The sequence below is a fragment of the Lithobates pipiens genome, unplaced genomic scaffold (genome assembly GCF_037356315.1).
Source record: "Lithobates pipiens isolate NorthernLeopardFrog02 unplaced genomic scaffold, aLitPip1_a1.2 Scaffold_13, whole genome shotgun sequence".
NCBI classification, from domain to species: Eukaryota; Metazoa; Chordata; class Amphibia; order Anura; family Ranidae; genus Lithobates; species Lithobates pipiens.
In genome coordinates, this window is record NW_027507718.1 from 281,649,195 (window position 1) to 281,672,759 (window position 23,565).

Here is a 23,565-nt window from a genome sequence, read left to right on the forward strand (position 1 = left end):
GTAACCGTGATGAATTCAGGATCACTTTCCCGTGATCCTCTGTATGGAGATTTTCTGAGTAAATATACATTGAGATGAATGCAACTTCGTAGAGGTCTTTTATTTCAAGGCTGTACATAACAACTGCAATACAAGTACAATATACAAAAAGCTAAGGAAGACAACACAACAAAAAAACCTAAGGTAAGAGAATTTATAGATGACAAGCTGTGGTTTGGGGGCCTGCTACATTGACAGGTTCTACTGTTGTATATAAGCTTTCTGGTAAAAAAGAACAATGGGGGGCAAAACATTGTTTTCTGGGCAGTAAAGGATGCAATAATGTCTGGTCGACCCAGCAGACAAACTTTCAGGGTTTTAGGACTTGTGACCATAAAATAATGTAGGTGGGACCAGTGTGAAAAGATATGTGGACAGATCCAGTTAAAAGCAAAGCATTTCTGCTGGAATGTTAGAACTGTGGTTACAGGCATCACTAGAAATTATATACAGACATTACTGTGAATGAAATAGGAGCCCTGCTAAGAAAAGATTTGATTACTTTAGATGTCTAAAAAATAAAAACATTTATTGTCAACGTTGAAGAATGCCTTTTATTGTTTCAGGGATAAAAACATTTCCGGGATGAAAAAACCTCATCTTCAAAAGGTTGCAAAAATAAGTTATGCCACTGTTTGACCACCACTTCAAGTTTGGATAATCTTTGAGTTTTTGCAATCTACAATTATTATTTAGGGAATTATAGAAGGAAATCTACAGTCTAGATTGGGAAAGTTCAAAGTAGCAGTTAGCCAGGAAAAGAATGGAATATCCAGTATATGACCTGGAGACAGAGGATATGTGGGTTATGTAAGAGCAGAAAAGATGTGTCTGTTTAAACTTAGAATGTAAAGTACACTGCCAACTGTCGCAATACTTTCAGCTTTGCCTTACACTAAACTCCTACACACTAACAAAGGGATGCTTGGACAAAAGCCTGTTATAGTGTGTGGACTGCGACTTTGTTTACAACCATCATTGGCAGTGACATTTGTTTCAATGCATTATGGGACACAATAAGAAGAGCTTATTCCTAGTTAAAAATAGCATTGATAAAGACATTGACAAAATAACAGTAAAAATATATACTTGTAGCACTCACCCCCAAAAGGGCCACTGAGTGTTCACAAACACAGTTCCAAGCACATCAACAAAACAGGTTCAGTTTACGGGATGTCTTTAAAATTGTACAGTACAAATCCTTATAGCTGCAGGCCCACATGAAAGACTCAAACACAAGTCTTACTCAAAATTTGCTTGGACCTGTGTGCCAACCACCTTCCTCAGATAGATCCTTAGTGAGGGGGACAAAAGTCTCTTCTCTAGATCAGGAGTTCAGCACAGTGCCCTCCAGCAAAAACCCATCAATAATCTTCCTTAGGCCCTCAGCCAGACTGTAATTTCATGTCTCACTAGCTATCTCCCAGGGGCAGTAGCCCCAGAGGAACAGGAACCCTCCCTGAAGAGGAAAGAACACTATAGAAAGGCCTCCTCAGACATTTATTACCTCCCCAGCTACATTCTGGATGTTTCCTTCCAGGGCATGGATAGGGCATGAAAAACATTCCTACTGGTCATTTGACTCTCTCTGTCCTATATTCTGAGAGTTTCTTCCAGAAGCAGGTGGGAGAAATCAAACACCAAACTAAAAAACCCTGACCAGACAACAGTGGAACACTGCTCCATGGATTACATTGAAAATAAAAAAACAAAATTTAGTCTAGCAGCCTAACTAAAGGAGAGAACTACATACTTTTATTTAAACGCTTCCCGACCAGCTCACGCAGATTTACTGTGGCAGAATGGCTCTCCTGGGCAAAATCCTGTATATGTACGGCTTTGCCCAGAAGAGCCACCAGAGGGGACCTGATGTGCATGGCCAGTGGGCACAATCGCTACCGGCCACGCATGACTGCATGCACGAGAGCCAGCATGGGGATTTGTGTGTGTAAACACACAAATCCCTATGCTGTCAGAGGAGAGAAGACAGATTGTGTGTTCCTACAAAGTAGGGACAGTGATCTGTCATCTCTCCTAGTTAGTTTCGTCCCCACACAGTTAGAACACAGTGAGGGAACATACAGTTAACCCCTTGATCACCCCTTAGTGTTAACCCCTTCCCTGTCAGTGGCATTTATACAGTAATCAGTGCATATGTATAGCACTGATCATTATATAAAGGTCAATGGTACCAAAGATGTGTCAAAAGTCTCAGATTTGTCTGTCGCAATATTGGAATACCGCTAAAAATGGCAGATCACCACCATTACTAGTAAAAAAATGTAACAAAATAAAAACGCCATAAAAATGCCATAAATCTTTCCCATAGATTGTAGACGCTATAACTTGTGCGCAAACCAATCAATATACGCTTGTTGCCATTTTTTACCAAAAATATGCAGAAGAAGGCATATTGGCCTAAACTGAGGAAAAAAATAGTTGTAAAAAAAAAAATTGGGGGCATATTTATTTGTCAATCTTTTTTTGTATATAGCACAAAAAATAACAAAAGCAGAGGTGATCACATACCACCAAAAGAAAGCTCTATTTGTGATGGAAAAAAAAGACGCAAATTGTGTTTGGGTACAGCATTGCATGACTGCGCAATTGTCAGTTAAAGCAAAAGTGCCAAATTGTAAAAAGTTCTCTGGTCAGGAAGGTGGTAAAAACTTCCGGGGCTGAAGTGGTTAAACAACATCCTAAGGGATTTTTTTATGGATTTGCAAAGCTGTGATATGAAGAGGTCTGTAATGTAAAGAGGGCAATGATGTGAAGAGGGGACTGAGGACACTGATGTAAAGGGGGGCTACAATGTGAATGGGGGCTGTGATGTGAACTAGTGCTGTGATGTGAAGAATGGGCTGTGCTCGAAGGGGTGTTGGGATGAGAAGGGGGGCTGAAATGTGTAGGGGAACTATGATATTAAGGGGAGCTGTGATGTGAATGGGTGTGTGACATGAAGGGGGGCTGTGATGCAAAAGGGAGTGTGGTTGGGATCTGAAGGGGGCTATAAGACCTCTTTCCAGGGAGCCGCCCTGGGCATCAGCGTTAAAGCGACGCTATTTTTAGCCCGAAAAGGGATCTTATAGCGGCTCCTGCAAAACGCTGCTGCAGCGGCGCTTTGCCGGCGGTATAGCAGTGCTGCCCCATTGTTTCCAATGGGCAGGAGCAGTGTAGGAGCGGTGTATTCAACACTCCTACACCGCTGCAAAGAAACTGCTGGCAGGACTTTTTGTGAGCCAGCACACTCAGGCTTTCACACTGGGTTTCACACTGGGTTTGTAGCTGAGGCTTTTTTTCAGGTGCTATGCAGGCGCTATTTTTAACGCTGTAATTGCCTGAAAAACGCCTCAGTGTGAAAGGCATCTAAGTTGAATGATTTTAGTTACAAACATGATATTCAGAAGACTGTTAGCCAAAAATGTTACTGACTGAACCTCCTTCAATTTTAATGCAATACCCCTGTTATACAATATGCATGTATATATAATGGGTAAGAAACAATTAAAAAAAAGCCATACACTATGCAAATGTCCTTCCATGGGTGGACCTGTAACTAACCTCCTACTTGACATCCTTCAATTGAAATGTTTGGCCAATCAGATGCAGCCACTGTTTAGGCATTCTGACAGCCAGAGGTGGCAGCTGTCAGAATACTATAGGGGCAGTGGGAGATGCATCCATCTACTGTACATTGTAAAGCATAAATTAAGGAATCTGTTAAAAAAAAAAAACTCCAGCCCACATCTAAACAAAAAAGATCTAATCAGTCGGATTATGTTGTCATAAAATCCGATCGTGTGTGGGCACTATGGGACTTTTTCCATCGGAAATCACGACAAAAATAGTTTGAGAGCTGGATCTAAAATTTTCTGACAACAAAATCCGATCTGACTTTTTCCGATCATTTGTAGAGAATTCCAACGGACAAAGTGCCACGCATGCTCAGATTAAATTACGAGACCAAAGCTATTGGCTACTAGCCTCTGCGTATTCTCATCATACGCAACCAATGTCACCTCGTTCCGAACTATCAGATTTTCTGACAACTCCGACCGTGTGTATGCAAGACAAGTTTCGGACAAAATTCGTCAGAAAAAATCAGACGGATTTTGTGGTCGGAATGTCCGACCGTGTATACAGGGCATTAGAGTGTATGGCCAGCTTGAGCTTGCTATACAGTGAAAGTGATCCAGCAGGGACCTGCCAGATTTGTTACCCCCCCACCCCCCCCCTTACGAGTGAAAGAGAATTAAAGAATAACTAAACCTAAGAACAAAAATTGAATATTGCAACTTACCGGGCCTTAGATGTGGCGACTGCATTTGTTTTCATTATTTAAGATAAGAACATTTTTAGAAAGTACAGAAAATACCTGTTGACACTGACAAAAATGTAGTGCCCTTGTCACTTGTAAAGTACTAATCTCCCTATTCCATGTAATATAGATGAACAAATGCAGACATGTTTGCAGTCTAATCTGAGTGACAACCATGGCTCCCTCCACAGATGCAAATGAGGAGTGAGCCTAGCCACCTAACAACATTCAGTGCGTTATCTGCTGGATTACTAGGTAAAAATAAAGGAAAAAAGCCTAAAAAAAAGTAATGCAGCTACCTCTTCAAGGACTGGTAAAGTGCAGTGTATTTTTGGGGGTTTAAATAAACTTTAAGTAGAATCTGAACTGTGTTGATAGGAAAGGCATCATAATAAATGAACAATGCAATGCAGGTTACTGTTAATGCATTTACGTCCTCACTATGTTTATGTTTTTGATGAACATTTTCTTTTCATCTACTTTTTATGAGATAGCTCTTATGGTATTGTATTAGAGGGCATTCCAGGGTTTATGCTGGATTTTACTCAGTTGATCTGGGCAGACTTCCAATGGGTATGTAAAAATATGAGAACATATCTGGACTTGGACATTTGTGTCACTAATTCTCTATTTATTACTTTTGGTAACCACTGCTCTAGGAAATTTGGGAGAAAATATTTGTATGCCAAAAACATTGTAAAGAAATCTTTATGGCAACTACATACAAAGAAGTATTCAGAAACAACATGATAGAATTCAGGAACACATTAAACAAATCCTACTCTTTGGAAAATAAAAGTTTCACGGGAAAAAAAAAGCCATGCTTAGATTTACCTTTTGATGTTGTAGGTCATGTACATTTTTGTATGTTCCGTTTAAGCACAGTTTTTAGTAATGACACTTAGTGTCTTTATGGTCTTTGTGATTTCCTGTGTTTAATGTGATGAAATAAATAAATCAACATCTGGAGCATAAGTGTTTTGTTCTACCAGTGCAGAGTAAATAACATTCTTTCAAGTAAATCAAGAGAAACGCATTTAAAGAATTGACATGGAAGGAATTTTTTTTCTGAAGAGAAAAGTCATTTCCTGCCCATTCTCTTCATATTCCTAAAGTCAAAGACTCACCTTAACTTGTATTTGTGTGGCTTACTGTGCAATAGCATTGCATGCTCCCAGCTGTCAAAGGGGTAGTTCTGTTATCGTTCTATGTCAACCAAATGTTTTGTCCAATAACATCTATCACACAGTGTTCAGAAGAACATTCATCTGGCATTTCCTAAGTACATTCCTTTGATACTGATTGGATATTCGGTTGATTCTAAATCCTCCATCAATACAGTCAGTAAGTACTTTCATAAGTTATATTGCTGAATTCATATTTTCAAATTCATTTTGCCAAAGGTCCTGGATAGTAATATCATATAAAAATAAGATTGCTGATCTGAAATTCTAATTTCACAGGTCACAGACAGTTGAAAAAAGCTGGTTTTCATGTGATATGTTAGATATTATCCTGAGCCCAAAACACATGCTACCATCAAAAGTCCCCCTGTAACAATCATCCTTCTAAATGGGAATCAGAGTCTACACAACAATATTTTTGTATTAACGGGGGCTCCTAATAAAACCCACCACAGTGATGATCCTGTATGCTAGAAAGTGAAGAATGTTGCATCCTAGACCTCATCCAGCCTATGGGAATAGTTCCATCCCTTGAACCTTTAGTATTTGCAGCCATTTTCCATAGTTGGATGAGGGCCAAGCTGTAGCACCCTTCACCACTGGGGGCAGATCTTAACCACTTAAGGACCCAGGCTTTTTCTGACATTTGTTGTTTAAGTAAAAATCTGTATTTTTTGCTATAAAATTATCTAAAACTTCCAAACATTATATATTTTTTTAGCAGAGACCCTAGACCAGGGATCCTCAAACTACGGCCCTCCAGCTGTTGCGGAACTATGCATCCCATGAGGCATTGTAAAGCTCTGACATTCACAGACATGACTAGGCATGATGGAAATTGTAGTTTCTGAACAACTGGAGGGCCATAGTTTGAAGTCCCCTGCCCTAGAGAATAAAATGGCAATTTTTTCCGTGACACGTTTTTTGCCCAGCAGTTTTTCAAACGCAATTGTTTTGGAAAAATTTGACTTTAATGAATGTTAAAAAAATATATATACCCCATTTTTTTTGTATAATATGAAAGATGATGTTACGTCAAGTAAATAGATACTTAACGTGTACTGTATAATGGCGCTAAACTACGGTACTTAAAAATCTCCATAGGCGACGCTTTAAAAATTTCTACAAGTTACCAGTTTAGAGTTACAGAGGAGGTCCAGTGCTAGAATAAAAGTAGGGGGGGCACAATAGAGCCCCCCTACATATGGAAATAGGGACAAAAACTAATAAATTAAAAATTTGAATCCTGTCACTTAATTGGTCACTTACCTTACGCTGATTTGGAAATTCTAGAAAATTCTTCAGTTAGTCAGGTGATCCAATGAACCTATAAAAACAAAGAAGAGGTTATAAAAGGAATTTAACCAACAAATTTCCTCAGAACAACGGTTGCAGCAGAAGAAAAAGGCACCCCCCCTTTTTGTCGTGGCCCTTTTCCCCCTCTGGATTCTGTTCTTTAATATTCCCTTTTGTCATAAGGGATAGTGGTTTTGTCTTTGGTTGGTTCAAGCTTTTAAAGCTGAACCATTGGTATTTATAATCCATGTATGGTTATAAATGTTATATCGTCAAAGTAATTGTATTGGTTATTATTATTGGTCATAAATATCATCGTAACAATAATAAAGGGCCGCAGCCATTTATACCACATATTAAAGTCTAATAGTTTTTTATTATATTTAAAGTTTAACCACTTAACAACCGCCCATTGCCGATTAACGGCTTCAGGGCGGTTGTTTAACTCTGAGAGGCCGTTAATTAACGGCCTCCCAGAATTCTGCTCTCGCGCGCCCCCTGGGGCGCGCACTCGAGAGCATCCGTGACCGCCGGGTCCACAGGACCCGGCGCATCACGAATCACGGTAAACGGCCGCTCAGCGCGGCCGTTTACCACGTGATCGCTCCGTCAAATGACGGAGTGATCACTTGTAAACAAACCGGCGTCATGTTATGACGCCGGTTCCTCCCTCCCCCTCTCTGTACCGATCGGTACAGCGGAGGGGGAAGAGATCGGTGTCAGCAGCGATGTGGGCTGCATCTGCAGTGCCCACATCGCTGCGCACCGAAAATTAACCCCTCAATTCCCTGCCAACACTCTGCAATACCCTGCCATTACTCTGCAATACCCCCATTACTCTGCATTACTCTGCAATACCCCCATTACTCTGCAATACCCCCATTACTCTGCAATACCCCCATTACTCTGCATTACCCTGCAACACTCTGCATTACCCTGCAGCGCTCTGCATTACCCTGCAGCGCTCTGCATTACCCTGCAGCGCTCTGCATTGCCCTGCAACGCTCCGCAACACCTTGCAACACTCCGCAATACCCTGCAACACTCCGCAACACCTTGCAACACTCCGCAATACCCTGCAACACTCCGCAACACCTTGCAACACTCCGCAATACCCTGCAACACTCCGCAACACCTTGCAACACTCCGCAACACCTTGCAACACTCTGCAATACCCTGCAACACTCTGCAACACCTTGCAACACCCTGCAACACCTTGCAATACCCTGCAACACTCTGCAATACCCTGCAACGCCCTGCAACACTCCGCAACGCCCTGCAACACTCCGCAACGCCCTGCAACACTCCGCAATGCCCTGCAACACTCCGCAACACCCTGCAACACTCTGCAACACCCTGCAACACTCTGCAATACTCTGCAACGCTTTGCAATACCCTGCAACACTCTGCAATACCCTGCAACACTCTGCAATACCCTGCAACACCCGCCATTACCCTGCAACACTCTGCAATGCTCTGCAACACCCGCCAATACCCTGCAACACTCTGCAATGCTCTGCAACACCCGCCAATACCCTGCAACACTCTGCAATGCTCTGCAACACCCGCCAATACCCTGCAATGCAATACTCTGCAACGCCATACTCTGAGATACCCAGCCATAGTCGGTGATACCCTGCAATACCCAGCCATAGACATCCCCCCCCCTCCCGCCGCCCTCCGGTGCTTCTATCGAATCGCTAATACGATCAAAGACAGAATCTTTTTTTTTTTTTTTTTTTTTTTTCAGGCTTCCCAGCTTAGAGGTGAGATGTGGGGTCTTATTGACCCCACATCTCACTGTAAAGAGGACCTGTCATGCCATATTCCTATTACAAGGGATGTTTACATTCCTTGTAATAGGAATAAAAGTGATCAAAAAAATTATTTTTGGGGAAAAAAATGTCAAACTAAAATAAATAAAGTAAAATGAACAATAAAAAAAATGTTTTTTTTTTAAAGCGCCCCTGTCCCCATGTGCTCGCATGCAGAAGCGAACGCATACGTAAGTCGCGCCCACATATGAAAACGGTGTTCAAACCACACATGTGAGGTATCGCTGCGAACGTTAGAGCGAGAGCAATAATTCTAGACCTAGACCTCCTCTGTAACTCAAAACATATAACCAGTAAACAAAAAATTAAATTGTCGCCTATGGGGATTTTTAAGTAGCGACGTTTGGCGCCATTCCACGAGCGTGTGCAATTTTGAAGAGTGACATATTAGGTATCTATTTACTCAGCGTAACTTCATCTTTCACATTATGGAAAAATTGGGCTAACTTTATTGTTTTGTTGTTTTTTTTTAAGCCCAAAACTGTTTTTTTTTCCAAAAAAAAGCATTCAAAAAATTACTGCGCAAATACCGTGCGAGATAAAAAGTTGCAAAGACCACCATTGTATTCTCCAGGGTGTTTGCTAAAAAAACATATATAATGTTTTGGAGTTCTATGTAATTTTCTAGCAAATAAATGATGATTTTTACATGTAGGAGAGAAATGTCAGAATTGTCCTGGGTGCTCCAGAACACCTGATGGCGCTCCCTGCATGTTGGGCCTCTGTATGTGGCCACACTGTGTAAAAGTCTCACACATGTGGTATCGCCATACTCGGGAGTAATAGCAGAATGTGTTTTGGGGTGTAATTTGTGGTATGCATATGCTGTGTGTGAGAAATAACCTGATAATATGACAATTTTGTGAAAAAAAAAAAAAAGTAAAAAAAATCTTGATTTTGCAAAGATTTGTGGGAAAAAATGACAACTTCAAAAAACTCATCATGCCTCTTACTAAATACCTTGGAATGTCTTCTTTCCAAAAAGGGGTAATTTGGGGGGTATTTGTACTTTTCTGGCATGTTAGGGTCTCAAGAATTGAAATAGGCCGTCAGTACTTCAGGTGTGATCAATTTTCAGATATTGGCACCATAGCTTGTGGACTCTATAACTTTCACAAAGACCAAATAATATCCACCAATTTGTACTTATTTTTACCAAAGATATGTAGTAGTATAAATTTTGGCCAAAATTTATGAAGAAAAAATTACTAATCTGCTAAATTTTCTAACGGAAACAAAGAAAAATTCATTTTTTTACAGAATTTTCGGTATTTTTTCCTTTATAGCACAAAAAATAAAAAACCCAGCGGTGATTAAATACCACCAAAAGAAAGCTCCATTTGTGTGAAAAAAAGGACAAAAATTTAGGTCCAGTGTTGCATGACTGAGTAATTGTCATTCAAAATGCGAGAGCACCGAAAGCTGAAAATTGGTCTGGTTATTAAGGGTGTTTAAGTGCCCAGTGGTCAAGTGGTTAAGTAAAAAAATTTTTTATTTCTCCTCTAGTCCCATTATTGCTCTCACTCAAACATTCACAGGGATACCTCATATGTGTGGTGCAAACACTGTTTACATATATGGGTGTGGCCTACGTATGCGATCACTACTGCATGTGAGCATGCGGGGACGGGACGCTTTTAAAAAAAATATTATTTTATTTATTTATTTTATTACGTTTTACATTTTTACAGTGTCCCTTTAAAAAAAATGTTTTGATCACTTTAATTGGTATTGCAAGGAATGTAAACATACCTTGTGATAACAATACAACATGACAGGTCCTATTAATGGAAAGATTTGGGGTCTCTTCTCTTCTCTACCCTTAAAATCAAAAGATCAATTTTTTTTATGTTTTTAATCAAAAAAAACATGTTTACATGACCCAAGAACTAGAATTGATGTCATGACATCGCTATGGTCTTTCAGGGGCATAGAGATGTGTGGTCTCTATGGGTAAACACTACCAATGCTGGGTGGATTCTGGGCTCAGCGATTGGTAACATAAGCCAGGAACCACCAGTAGCGTCGGTGGGGGGGGGGGGGGGGGGGTGGGGGTAAGGGCACTTTTATCTGAAAGCCAGCTGTCCAAGGGAAAAGAAATACTGGGATTATGGCATTTGGCTGCAGCCATAACCCCATAATGTCAATGTAATGACATAAAATCCCAATTAGGTGGTCGGCAAGTGGTATTAAATGTACAACGATCCAATACAATTCTACAGTGCCTTGCGAAAGTATTCGGCCCCCTTGAACTTTTCAACCTTTGCCACATTTCAGGCTTCAAACATAAAGATATAACATTTTTATTTTTTGTGAAGAATCACCAACAAGTGGGACACAATTGTGAAGTGGAACGAAATCTATTGGATTTTTGAAACTTTTTTAATGAATAAAAAAATGAAAAGTGGGGCGTGCAAAATTATTCGGCCCCCTTGCGTTAATATTTTGTAGAGCCACCTTTTGCTGCGATTACAGCTGCAAGTCGCTTGGGGTATGTCTCTATCAGTTTTGCACATCGAGAGACTGAAATTCTTGCCCATTCTTCCTTGCAAAACAGCTCGAGCTCAGTGAGGTTGGATGGAGAGCGTTTGTGAACAGCAGTTTCCACAGATTCTCGATTGGATTCAGGTCTGGACTTTGACTTGGCCATTCTAACACCTGGATACGTTTATTTGTGAACCATTCCTTTGTAGATTTTGCTGTATGTTTGGGATCATTGTCTTGTTGGAAGATAAATCTCCGTCCCAGTTTCAGGTCTTTTGCAGACTCCAACAGGTTTTCATCCAGAATGGTCCTGTATTTGGCTACATCCATCTTCCCCTCAATTTTAACCATCTTCCCTGTCCCTGCTGAAGAAAAGCAGGCCCAAACCATGATGCTGCCACCACCATGTTTGACAGTGGAGATGGTGTGTTGAGGGTGATGAGCTGTGTTTCTTTTACACCAAACATATCGTTTTGCATTGTGGGCAAAAAGTTCGATTTTGGTTTCATCTGACCAGAACACCTTCTTCCACATGTTTGGTGTGTCTCCCAGGTGGCTTGTGGCAAACTTTAGACGAGACTTTTTATGGATATCTTTGAGAAATGGCTTTCTTCTTGCCACTCTTCCATAAAGGCCAGATTTGTGCAGTGTACGACTGATTGTTGTCCTATGGACAGACTCTCCCACCTCAGCTGTAGTTCTCTGCAGTTCATCCAGAGTGATCATGGGCCTCTTGGCCGCATCTCTGATCAGTCTTCTCCTTGTCTGAGCTGAAAGTTTAGAGGGACGGCCAGGTCTTGGTAGATTTGCAGTGGTCTGATACTCCTTCCATTTCAAAATGATCGCTTGCACAGTGCTCCTTGGGATGTATTAGCCGACAATTCATTCATTCATTGATTTAAAAAAAAAGCTTGGGGGTTCCCCTAAATTCAATTACCAGGCCCTTCAGGTCTGGTATGGATATTAGGGGAACCCCGCATCAAATTTAAAAAAAAATTGACGTGGGGGTCCCCTAAAAATCCATACCAGACCCTTTATCTGAGCATGCAACCTGGCAGGCCGCAGGAAAAGAGGGGGGACGAGAGAGCGCCCCCCCTCCTGAACCGTACCAGGCCACATGCCCTCAACATTGGGAGGATGCTTTAGGGGTCTGTGACCCCTCAAAGCACCTTGTCCCCATGTTGATGTGGAGAAGGGCCTCATCCCCACAACTCTGAGCGGTGGTTGTGGGGGTCTGCGGGCGGGGGGCTTATCAGAATCTGGAAGCCCCCTTTAACAAGGGGACCCCCAGATCCCGGCCCCCCCTGTTTGAAATGGTAAGGGAGTACAAAAGTTCCCCTACCATTTCACAAAGAAAGTGTAAAAATAGTTAAATAAGACAAACACACTTTTGAAAAATTCCTTTATTAAAAATAAAAAAAATAAAAAAAAGATTCCAGCGGTGCTAATCCACTCTTGCTATCCAGCGACGGATCTCCGAGGTCCAGCGATGGATGATCATATCCAGCGACCACCGCTCAGGGTTGGGGGGATGAGGCCCTTCTCCACATCAACATGGGGACAAGGTGCTTTGAGGGGTCACAGACCCCCAAAGCATCCTCCCAATGTTGAGGGCATGTGGCCTGGTACGGTTCAGGAGGGAGGGGGGGCCGCTCTCTCGTCCCCCCCTCTTTTCTTGCGGCCTGCCAGGTTGCATGCTTGGATAAAGGGTCTGGTATGGATATTTAGGGGGACCCCTACGTCAAATTTTTTTTTTCATTTGACACGGGGTTCCCCTTAATATCCATACCAGACCTGAAGGGCCTGGTAATTGAATTTAGGGGAACCCCCACGCTTTTTTTTTAATCAATGAATGAATGAATTGTCGGCTAATACAGAGAACACTCATTGAGTGTTCTCTGTATTACAGGAGCCGACAATATAGCCGCAAGGGATTTTAAAATACTTTTTTTCCTGCACAAATGACACTTTGTGCAGGGACAGTTCTAAGCACGGGAAACATGTGCCCCATTCACAGGCATACTATAGACACCCCCCAGGTACCACATTAAAAGGAATATTACACTTTCATTGTTTCACTTTAATCATTATTAAAATCACTGCTCCTGAAAAAACGGCCGTTTTTAAAACTTTTTTTTGCATTGATCCATGTCTCCTGGGGCAGGACCCAGGTCCCCAAACACTTTTTAGGACAGTAACTTGCATATTAGCCTTTAAAATTAGCAGTTTAGATTTCTCCCATAGACTTGTATAGGGTGTTCCGGCTTTTCAAATTTGCCGCGAGCAGCCCAAATTGTTCACTGTTCGCTGAACACGCGAACAGGCAATGTTTGAGTCGAACATGAGTTCGACTCGAACTCGAAGCTCATCCCTAGTAGCAATGAACATTTAGGAATATCTTCTAAATATAATAGAATTTCATCTATCAAATCAACCTCTATAGCAATGATGGCAGCACTCATATGTCTATTTCCCAAAGACAACCTCTGCATATGACACTAAGCACATGCACTCAATTTCTTTGGTCGACCAAAGCGAGGCTTGTTCTGAGTGGAACCTGTCCTGTTAAACTGCTGTAAGGTCTTGGCCATCGGGCTGCAGCTCAGTTTCAGGGTCTTGGCAATCTTCTTATAGCCTAGGCCATCTTAATGTAGAGCAACAATTCTTTTTTTCAGACCATCAGAGAGTTCTTTGCCATAAGGTGCCATGTTGAACTTCCAGTGACCATTATGAGAGAGTGAGAGCGATAACACCAAATTTTACACACCTTCTCCCCATTCACACCTGAGACCTTGTAATACTAATGAGTCACATGACATCGGGGACGGAAAATGGGTAATTGGGCCAGATTTGGACATTTGCACTTAGGGGTGTACTCACTTTTGTTGCCAGCGATTTAGACATTAATGGCTGTGTGTTTAGTTATTTTGAGGGAAAAGCAAATTTACAATGTTATACAAGCTGTACACTCACTACTTTACATTGCAGCAAAGTGTCATTTCTTCAGTGTTGTCACGTGAAAAGATATAATAAAATCTTTACAAAAATGTGAGAGGTGCACTCACTTTTGTACGTATATATATATATATATATATATATATATATATATATATATATATATATATATACATATATATAAACACAAACTTTTTGTGGGACTTATTGATAACCCCCCCCCCCCCTTTTTCCTAACACAAAATATTTTTATAACATTTTTACTGTTCTGTTATTTAATTTTATTTCCTTACTTTGTCCTTGTCTCTGTTTTTTTTTTTTTTTATTAATTATTTTTGTCACCTGTATACATATATGTTGATTATATATAAATCTGTTTCTATTAGGCCCAATGGGAACACTTCATTCTATGTCACTTTGTTTATGTATATGGTTTTTTAAACACGTGTCAAGGCAACATGCAGCCTCTGATTAATACCCCCTGACACCTGTGTGAAGTGGGGGGTGGATCTATTTAAGATGTATCAGTTGAACATACCTGCGTTATGATTAAGCACATTTGTAGTGTGTGAAACATGTCACCATGCAGTCTGTTGGTGTCCTGTAGTGTCACGTTATGATTTCTAATAAAGAACTTTAGAACTAGCTGTGGCATGCAGCCATTTCTTCTTTGACTATTACAGGCAGAGGCAATCCGGGGCGGGCACCCACGTTCAGTTTCCATTAGGCTTCTTTGCCTCACCTGGAGCCGCGGGTCCCCTTCAGGCACTCAGTCTTTCCAGCAATCCGCTACGATTCTCTGACACGCTGCTCCACTAACCTGAGCTGGTGTGCATTCCAATCACTGAATATGCCTCAAACCAGGGAGTGGATATGACATGCGTTCTACCCCACTATGCCTCAACGCATTTTGCAAAAATAATGCATCATCAGGAAGCATTTGAAGTTATATCATTATTATTGTTTTTGTGTGGTTACATTCTATGCATTGGATTTATATACATTGATGGTAATCACTTACCACATAGTGGACGGTTTTGATAATATTTAAATGTAATAAGGTGGGTGTGGCTTATTCTTGGATTTTTTATACCTTTTTTAATTCAGTGTTCAAAATGAAAAAACACAGCAACACCTCGGACCACAGTATGCATGGTAAAACTGGTAGATACTGAGGAGTTAAATCACCTGCAAGCTTCTTATATGTCACACGGATGCTTTTGTTGAGATATTTGTATTAAGATCCTGGGTCTGCACACCCGTTGTGGTCATTATGGGGGGATCATAATCTCCCTGCTGTATTTTTTGTTAATTTTAAGGAAAATTCGACCGGAGATGCTGGAACACACAAAGGTGGATGGGAATACCCACATACTCTAGGGAAAGAGTTGGGATTAATTTCAAGAGGTCTTGCTGTTGGAATATTAAAGAAGTAAACAAAGCCGGGTGCTTACTAAAATATTACTTTTGGGCAGATTGTACTGTTAATGCTATTGAGGTGTATAACTATAATTTCACTTTAATGTGCTATCTGTCAGACCCTAAATATACTCCTAAAGGTAATATAAGGTAAACCTACTTTGTATATTGCTTAAAGATATTTTATTTAAATGCCATTCACATGATTCATTTTAACTGGGCAGTAGTTTGAAAGCATACCAGTTACAACAATTACATAATTAAAAAAATAACATACTCATGGAATATACACTCCAGCTATAATTAAGAGAGACTCCAGGAGGGAAATTACAAAATAAAACAATTCATCTCTCCAAGTCATAACACAAGTTGCTGGCTGGTAAGACAAATACCCTACAAGAAGATGAGGAAGCAAACAGAATCCCAGCCACGGTAATCACATTAACCTGGTTAACAGCTTGTGATAATAAGCCAAAAAATTAAAGTCAACAAAAACATAGCCATTTAAAATCAGTTCCAGCCACGGTGACTTTAAACCTGACTTCTGAAAGCTGAAAAAAAATTCACAATCCACATTATACCAAAAAAAGTAAATTTTAACACCGAGAGAAAAGTTGTAAGAATCCAGTGTTACTCACCCCATCTACCTTACAGAATTGTGTTCTCTTGCAAATTCAGGAAAAATGTCTAGGAGTGAAACATGTATTTATTCAAGCTATGCTTTTTGACAAGGGCTTTATCACCATTTAGTGCTTGGACTTGAACTACACTGGTTACATAAAGTAACCATTTATCAATAAGCTTGTGTCATTAATCCTGATACTGATATGCTTGTGTTATCAGTGTCATTCATGATAATTCATGACGATGAATATTCATGAGGATTCATGATAATTTAAAGGGGTTGTAAAGGCAGAAGGTTTTTTATCTTCTTGCATTCTATGCATTAAGATAAAAAGCCTTCTGCATGCAGCTGCCCCCCTCAGCCCCCCCCCCCCAATACTTATCTGAAGTCCATCTAGATCAAGCTATGTTGCAGGAGTGTCAAGGCTACCTGGGACTCCCTTCCTCATTGGCTGAGACAGCAGTGTCTGTCAATCAAAGTCAGTCAGCCAATGAGGAGAGAAAGGGAATGGGGCCGGGTCATGGCTCCGTGTCTAAATAGACACAGGGAGCTGTGGCTCGGGTCGGGCCCCTTCGGCCTGTTTAGTGTCCCCATAGCAAGCTGCTTGCTGTGGGGGCACTTAACAGGATGGAGGGGCCAGGAGAGCCGAAGAGGGATCAGAGAAGAGGAAGATCTGGGCTGCTCTGTGCAAAATCACTGCACAGAGGAGGTAAGTATAACATGTTTGTTAATTTTAACAAAAAAAATTTGACTTTAGTATCACTTTAATCATAATCGTTATTTATTTCTTGTTCTGACCTCGCTACCTGTTGCCTTCTGTGTATCTCGACATACAGCTAAACCTTCCTATCCTCCAATAAACCAGACTGTGTGAACAATTTCTGGGGATTTATTGAAATGAGCATTGTGAAGTGAATCTGGAAATAAGATAAAGATAAACATACAGTAAGAATACATCAAAAATAACTATATTGTCTTTGGTTACTGAAGTTTTGTGGCAGATACAAGGTACAAGTAGATTCAGTTCTTAAAAGTGATGCTGCCATTGAGACAAGTGCTAAGGGGATGGCTGGGCTTTGCAGCTGTTTCTTCTTCACATGAGCTCTTGGAAATGGTTCCTAAGCTTCCCAGGATGCTTCCTGTTGGAGTGAGGGATGATGAAAAGATGGAAACCTTATAGGTTCAAAACACTAATAAGCAAGTCTATTAATTAATTATTTGACCTCAGGAAGGCTTTACCCCCTTCATAACCAGGGCTATTTAGCACTGTGTTACTTATAATGCCAATTGCTTGGTCATGAATACTGTACCCAAATTAAATAATTACATTTATATCGAAAAATATACCAAATGGAAAATATACCTTTTTTTTTTTTTTTTTAAATAAGACATGTTTTTCTTAATTTCTGTTATAAAATTTTGCAAACAAATAATGGTTTCATAGTTAGGTTGAATAAAGACACCAGTCCATTCAGTTCAACCTGAGTGAGTGTCTACAATTGTCCCTATCCCTATAGATTGCACACTCACGTCCCCACAATCCAAGGTCCCCATTCATATACTAGGGCCAATTTTGGACAGAGGCCAATTAACCTACCTGCATGTCTTTGGATTGTGGGAGGAAACTGGAGTACCCAGAGGAAACCCACGCAGGCACAGGGAGAACATGCAAACTCCAGCAGGTAGTGTCATGGTTAGGATTTGAACCAGCAACACTTCTTACTGCTAGGTGAGAGTGCTAACCACTACACCACTGTACCACTGTTATGGTACTTCATAAATTTAAACCAAGTGTAGTCTGCTACATTTCTTTGTTAAAAATAACCAAAATCTTGTATATTACAGTATTTAGTCTGTGTGAAAGTGCTAGGGGTTGATTTACTAAAACTGTAGGAAAATCTGGTGCAGCTGTGCATGGTAGCCAATCAGCTTCTAACTTCATCTTGTTGAATTAGTTATTGACAAAAAAACTGGAATCTGATTGGTTTCTATGCAGAGCTGCACCAGATTCTGCACTCTCCAGTTTTAGTAAATCAACCCCATAGAGTCTACAAACTAGGGTATATACATTTGAAAATGGATCAGTCCTGATGTACTCACGGCCTATCTAATTTCTTGAGGCCCTAAAACACCAGGACAGTATAAATACCTCCCAAAATACCCCTTTTTGGAAAGTAGACTGTCCAAGGTATTTAGTAAGAGGCATTGCAAGTTATTTGAAGTTGTAATATTTTGTCACAATTTTTTGGGGAAAATTAATAATTAACCGGTTCCCGACCAGCGCACGACGATGTACGTCGACAGAATGGCACGGGCAGGCATATTGGCGTACATGTACGTCCAATCTTCAATGCCGCCCTGCCATCGGGAGCGCGCCGCCGGCGGCGCGCTCCCGCGCCGGTCGGGACCCCCGTGAGTCCGGTCGCGGGACCCGTGGACTCGATCGCCGCGGGCATACCCGCGATCGTCTCACGGGACGGCTGAATGGAGGAAATGCCGTGTAAACAGCATTTCTCCATTCTGCCTAGCAACTAGTGACGCTGATCTCTGCTCCATGTGATTGGAGCAGAGATCAGTGTTCACTAAATGAAAGCCCAACCCCCCCACAGTTAGTAACACACCCCTAGGAACACTTAACCCCTACACTGCCACCCACTGGTTAACCCCTTCACTGCCAGTGTCATTTACACAGGAAACATTTATATAGCAGTGATTACTGTATAAATGACAATGGTCCCAAAAATGTGTCAAAAATGTCCGATGGGTCCCCCACAATGTCGCAGTCACAATAAAAATCGCTGATCGCCGCCATTACTAGTAAAAAAAAATAATAAAAATGATTAATAAAAATGCTATAAAACTATCCCTATTTTGTAAACGCTAAAACTTTTGCGCAAACCAATCAATAATCCCTTATTGCGATTTTTTTTACCAAAAATATGTAGAAGAATACGTATCGGCCTAAACTGAGGGAAAAAATGTTTTTTTATATATTTTTGGGGGATATTTATTATAACAAAAAGTAAAAAAATAATGTGTTTTTTTCAAAATTGTCGCTCTATTTTTGTTTATAGCGCAAAAAAAAAAAACGCAGGGGTGATCAAATACCACCAAAAGAAAGCTCTATTTGTGGGAAAAAAAGGACATCAATTTTGTTTGGGAGCCACGTCGCATGACCGCGCAATTGTCAGTTAAAGCGACGCAGTGCCGAATCACAAAAAGTGGTCTGGTCTTTGACCAGCAAAATGGTCAGGTCTGTAAGTGGTTAACAACTTCAGCCCCAGAAGGATTTACCCACTTCCTGACCAGGCCATTTTTTTTTTGCGATACGGCACTGTGTTACTTTAACTGACAATTGCGCTGTCATGCGACGCTGTACCCAACAGAATGTATGTCCATTTTTTCCCACAAATAGAGCTTTCTTTTGGTGGTGTCACTTCTACGGTTTTTATTTTTTGTGCTATAAACAAAACAAGAGCGACAATTATGAAGAAAAAAGAACAAATTATTTTTTTTACTTTCTGCTATAAAACATTTCCAAAAAAAAAGAAAAAAAACACATGTATTCATCAGTTTAGGTCGATAAGTATTCTGCTACATATTTTTGGTAAAAAAAATCACAATACACATATATTGATTGATTTGCGCAAGAGTTATAGTGTCTACAAAATAGGGGATAGCTTTATGGCATTTTTATTTTTATTTACTAGTAATGGCTGTGATCTTTAGCAGGACTGGTCTCCCTAGTCACTGTAGTACTCTGGGGGTTGATCAGGGATTTTTTTTACACTAATATTGCTTATAACAGTGATGTTCAGTGTTATAAGCAATAGTATTAGCTGTCATGAATGACTTTCATTCATGACACCTTGCTTACTATTGTGATGGGCTACAGCTAATCCCATGGTACAGTGTGTTGTGCTTGGCCCAGGTACCATGTGATAGCTGTGAACCAATAACAGTATTGCAATAGTAAGCAATAGTAAGCAAAACAGTCATGAATGGAAACAATTGACTGTTTTGTTTACGTTATAATCACATGATCACTATGACCAATGACAGCGATCACATGATTTACCGGTTGCTCACACTATGTAATTTCACTGTATAGTTTCTTTATATTTTATAAAACATTTATGACAGTCCCATGCAGTCCATGAGGTAATATTTAGTAATAGTAATTTGGGGGGCGGGGGCTAAAAGACAGAGGAAAGCTTTCTACAAGTAGGCAAGGATGTAAGGATCATATCAGATTATGCTGACTCCCATGGACCCAAATATTTTTACAGGTTAGTCATCATCGCCTGTCCCTGAGTTGTGGCGGACCTCTACCCCAGGCACTGGCTTCAACCCCTGATGCAACCCCACCATCCCTCCCATTGTTCCCTAGCTGTTCTTCAGTAACTTGAACATTTCTCCAGCTGGCTTTGGCAGAGCACAACCAGGTGTAAAATTATATGTTCAGGGTAAAGGTTTTACATTGTATATATCAACTGTTGTATGAGTTCTAATGCTCAGCTGCTTTTTGATTTATAATCCAGCTGCATTTAAGAAATCTCCAAGTGTGAGCAGAGTCCTAAATAAAGAAATTAAAGAAAAAAAAAAGATCTTGGGACCTGGGCCTTTATGGGTAGGCCAATGCTTTATAATAATTTAAAGCTCGTCCTTTTTAATCCTCTTATTACGAAGGGATTGTTTTTGAGTGGTCAGTTTTACGAGGCAACAATTATGTACATGTTTTAAAAACACAGGCATTTCAGAGATCTTGGTAAAAAAGTTGAAGTGGTTAACACTTGGAAATCATCTCAGGGAATACACAAAAATAGGGACTCTCCAATTTGTGGCCTCTGTAATAGAGGCTTTAATTCTTCTTTTATAAAACATTGGGTAAAGGAATACAAAAATTATGTCCTGTCCCTATTTGTTTGTCTGTTTACACTAAGAAGTATTATTATTGACCTAAATGCACTGGAGTTATTGTATTTTTATTTTTCGATAGGAAAGCATTCAGTTAAACTTGTACTGAGCAACCATGTAAATTACAATTTATACCATCTTTGGGATTTTCAGGTAAATTTACCTCACAAGATCAGTAGTCAATGGTCCAGATGTGCATTAAAGAGATCACATCCCAAACAGTGTCCATGCAACGTTTCAAAGCTACAGAGGACCTCTTCATCAGGCATGTCACATGCTGGACAAAGAGGTCCTTCGTGTCTTTAAAATGTTGCACTGACACCTCTGGTGATGTGATCTCAACAATAAATATCTGAACCATTAAATACAGATCCATGGGGTTCTGATGACATATGGTATTACTTATGTGCCTACAACAGCCAGCCTCCTGGCAGTTGCTACAGCACACTTTTAGTATAAACCTTGACCAGGAACATGTGCAATGGGATTATATTGTAAGCTACTGATTCATAGGGACCACCTATATTCCTTTTCTGTTATGCCCAATGCACATCAAGAACGGTTTTGGCAACCCCCGCCCCAACCCCCCCCCCCCCCCTCCCCCACAGTCTTTGTCATGGAAGACATTTTTATTCATTAGTGGTTACCAGGCATCCTATTGTTGCATTTTCATACACTTAGTCTGTTTCTGACATGTCCTGAGTATTTTTAAACACATTGGTAAGTTTTAATAAATCTATGTACAATTAATTCAAAATTCTTTCAAGCAGAGTAGTAAAAAGAAAGTCCTTTTTTGGAAATGCACAAAACTAATAAATAATGGCTTCCAGTCAGAAATACTTGAACGCTTTAGGGTGCCAAGCAGTAAATTAAGCCACAATGACATGATTACTTGTGAAAAATTGAAAAGTACATTCTATTTTGCCCAGGATACATTTCATTAATTTCACAGGCTGTGGCATTTCAGTGTGTTTTTCTTTGGTTTCCTGAAGTATGATATGTGGTTGCCAAGCCAGTTGTTTTGTGTGGTTATGGTTACACTGGTAACACTAAAGTGTGTTAGCTACGGCATTGCTAATTTGTTTCGGGAGAAATACATAGAAGTTTATTTTATTAGTTGGTTTCTATTAACCCATAACAGAAATATTCATTTTTGATACTTAAAAGGAGTTCAAAGTACAGCAAAAGCATTACACCATTCTTACTCAAATGCCTCCCCAAGCAACTCGAGTAATACCTAAGAATGGAAATTTTTGTGCTAAATTTATATCTGAACATGCATACCAGTGGCCAAACCACTGTGTATAATAACTGATGAGTTCCTAACTCCAGAAGATTTTCTCAGTACATTTTCTTTCATCCAGTATCATATCCAGTGCCCTGAGATATTTTGAAGTTTTTTGTTGTTTTTTGGCACAAGTGATGTAAAAGACCACACGCATATTTTTAGTCTACATCCAATTCAGTGATGCAGTTTATTTACTTTACTCAATCATATAACTGTTTTTCCATAACACTTTACAGAGAGCATTGAACTATTCACATCAGTTTCAGACTCTGAAGAAGGTTATAGTCTAATGTCTTTACCAGAGTTTTACATACATAGATGGACTAATCTACTGGCCTTTGGGTTGAGTGAGGAAACTGAAGACAGATCTAAATACAGAGAGAACATATTGATTCCACAAGGATGTTTGTCCTTGATAAACATCAAACTCTGCACCTTAAAATTTAACAAGAATTGTCCTAGTCAATTAGCCACTGCAATGACCTGTACTATAGTTCAAGTGGATGGTGAAATCTCCACACAATGTACAATATGGATTCTGAATGTAAGTGTAGCACTCACCTCTGAAAGGGCCGCTGAAGATAGACAGGCCACCCAAGTACATGCCCATACACACTGACAAGTATGGTTCAGTCTAGGAGTGTATTTCTTAAGGTTTATTGCTGAAGACCTTTAACGGGAGAAGGGTGTAGGGTCACGGGATACTGTAAAATGATCAGTAATCACAATAGGAGGATGAACTTCCTTTTAGGCTAGGTTTACACTGATGCTGTGCAGTTTTATAGAACCACAGCCAGTGCGACCTCATTCGAGTTCAGCTGCAATTCTAATACATTAGGCAATGCGATTTGGATGTAGCTACAATTTGGATTCATGAAAACTTGGAAAACGCAGTCGCACGCCATAAGTTATGACTAAGCACAAGATGTGTGAAACATGTTAACCGTCCATTCATTCCTGTGACTGCATATGTCTACACTACAGTAAAGATGTTTTATTGGTATCCCGTTGCGGTGTGCGGCTGCCTTTTCAAAGTTTCCATGTTTGTCGCAGTGGTGAGCCAGGCCAGCACCTGCGGGGTTACCTGCTGTGGGATCTCTCGGCTCACCTGGAAAAAAGCTCCTTAAAATATTCGTAGTGCCTTCCTAATTTTGAATCATGGTCTCTCTCTCTCTCTTTCAAGCACCATGAAACCACAATGTTGA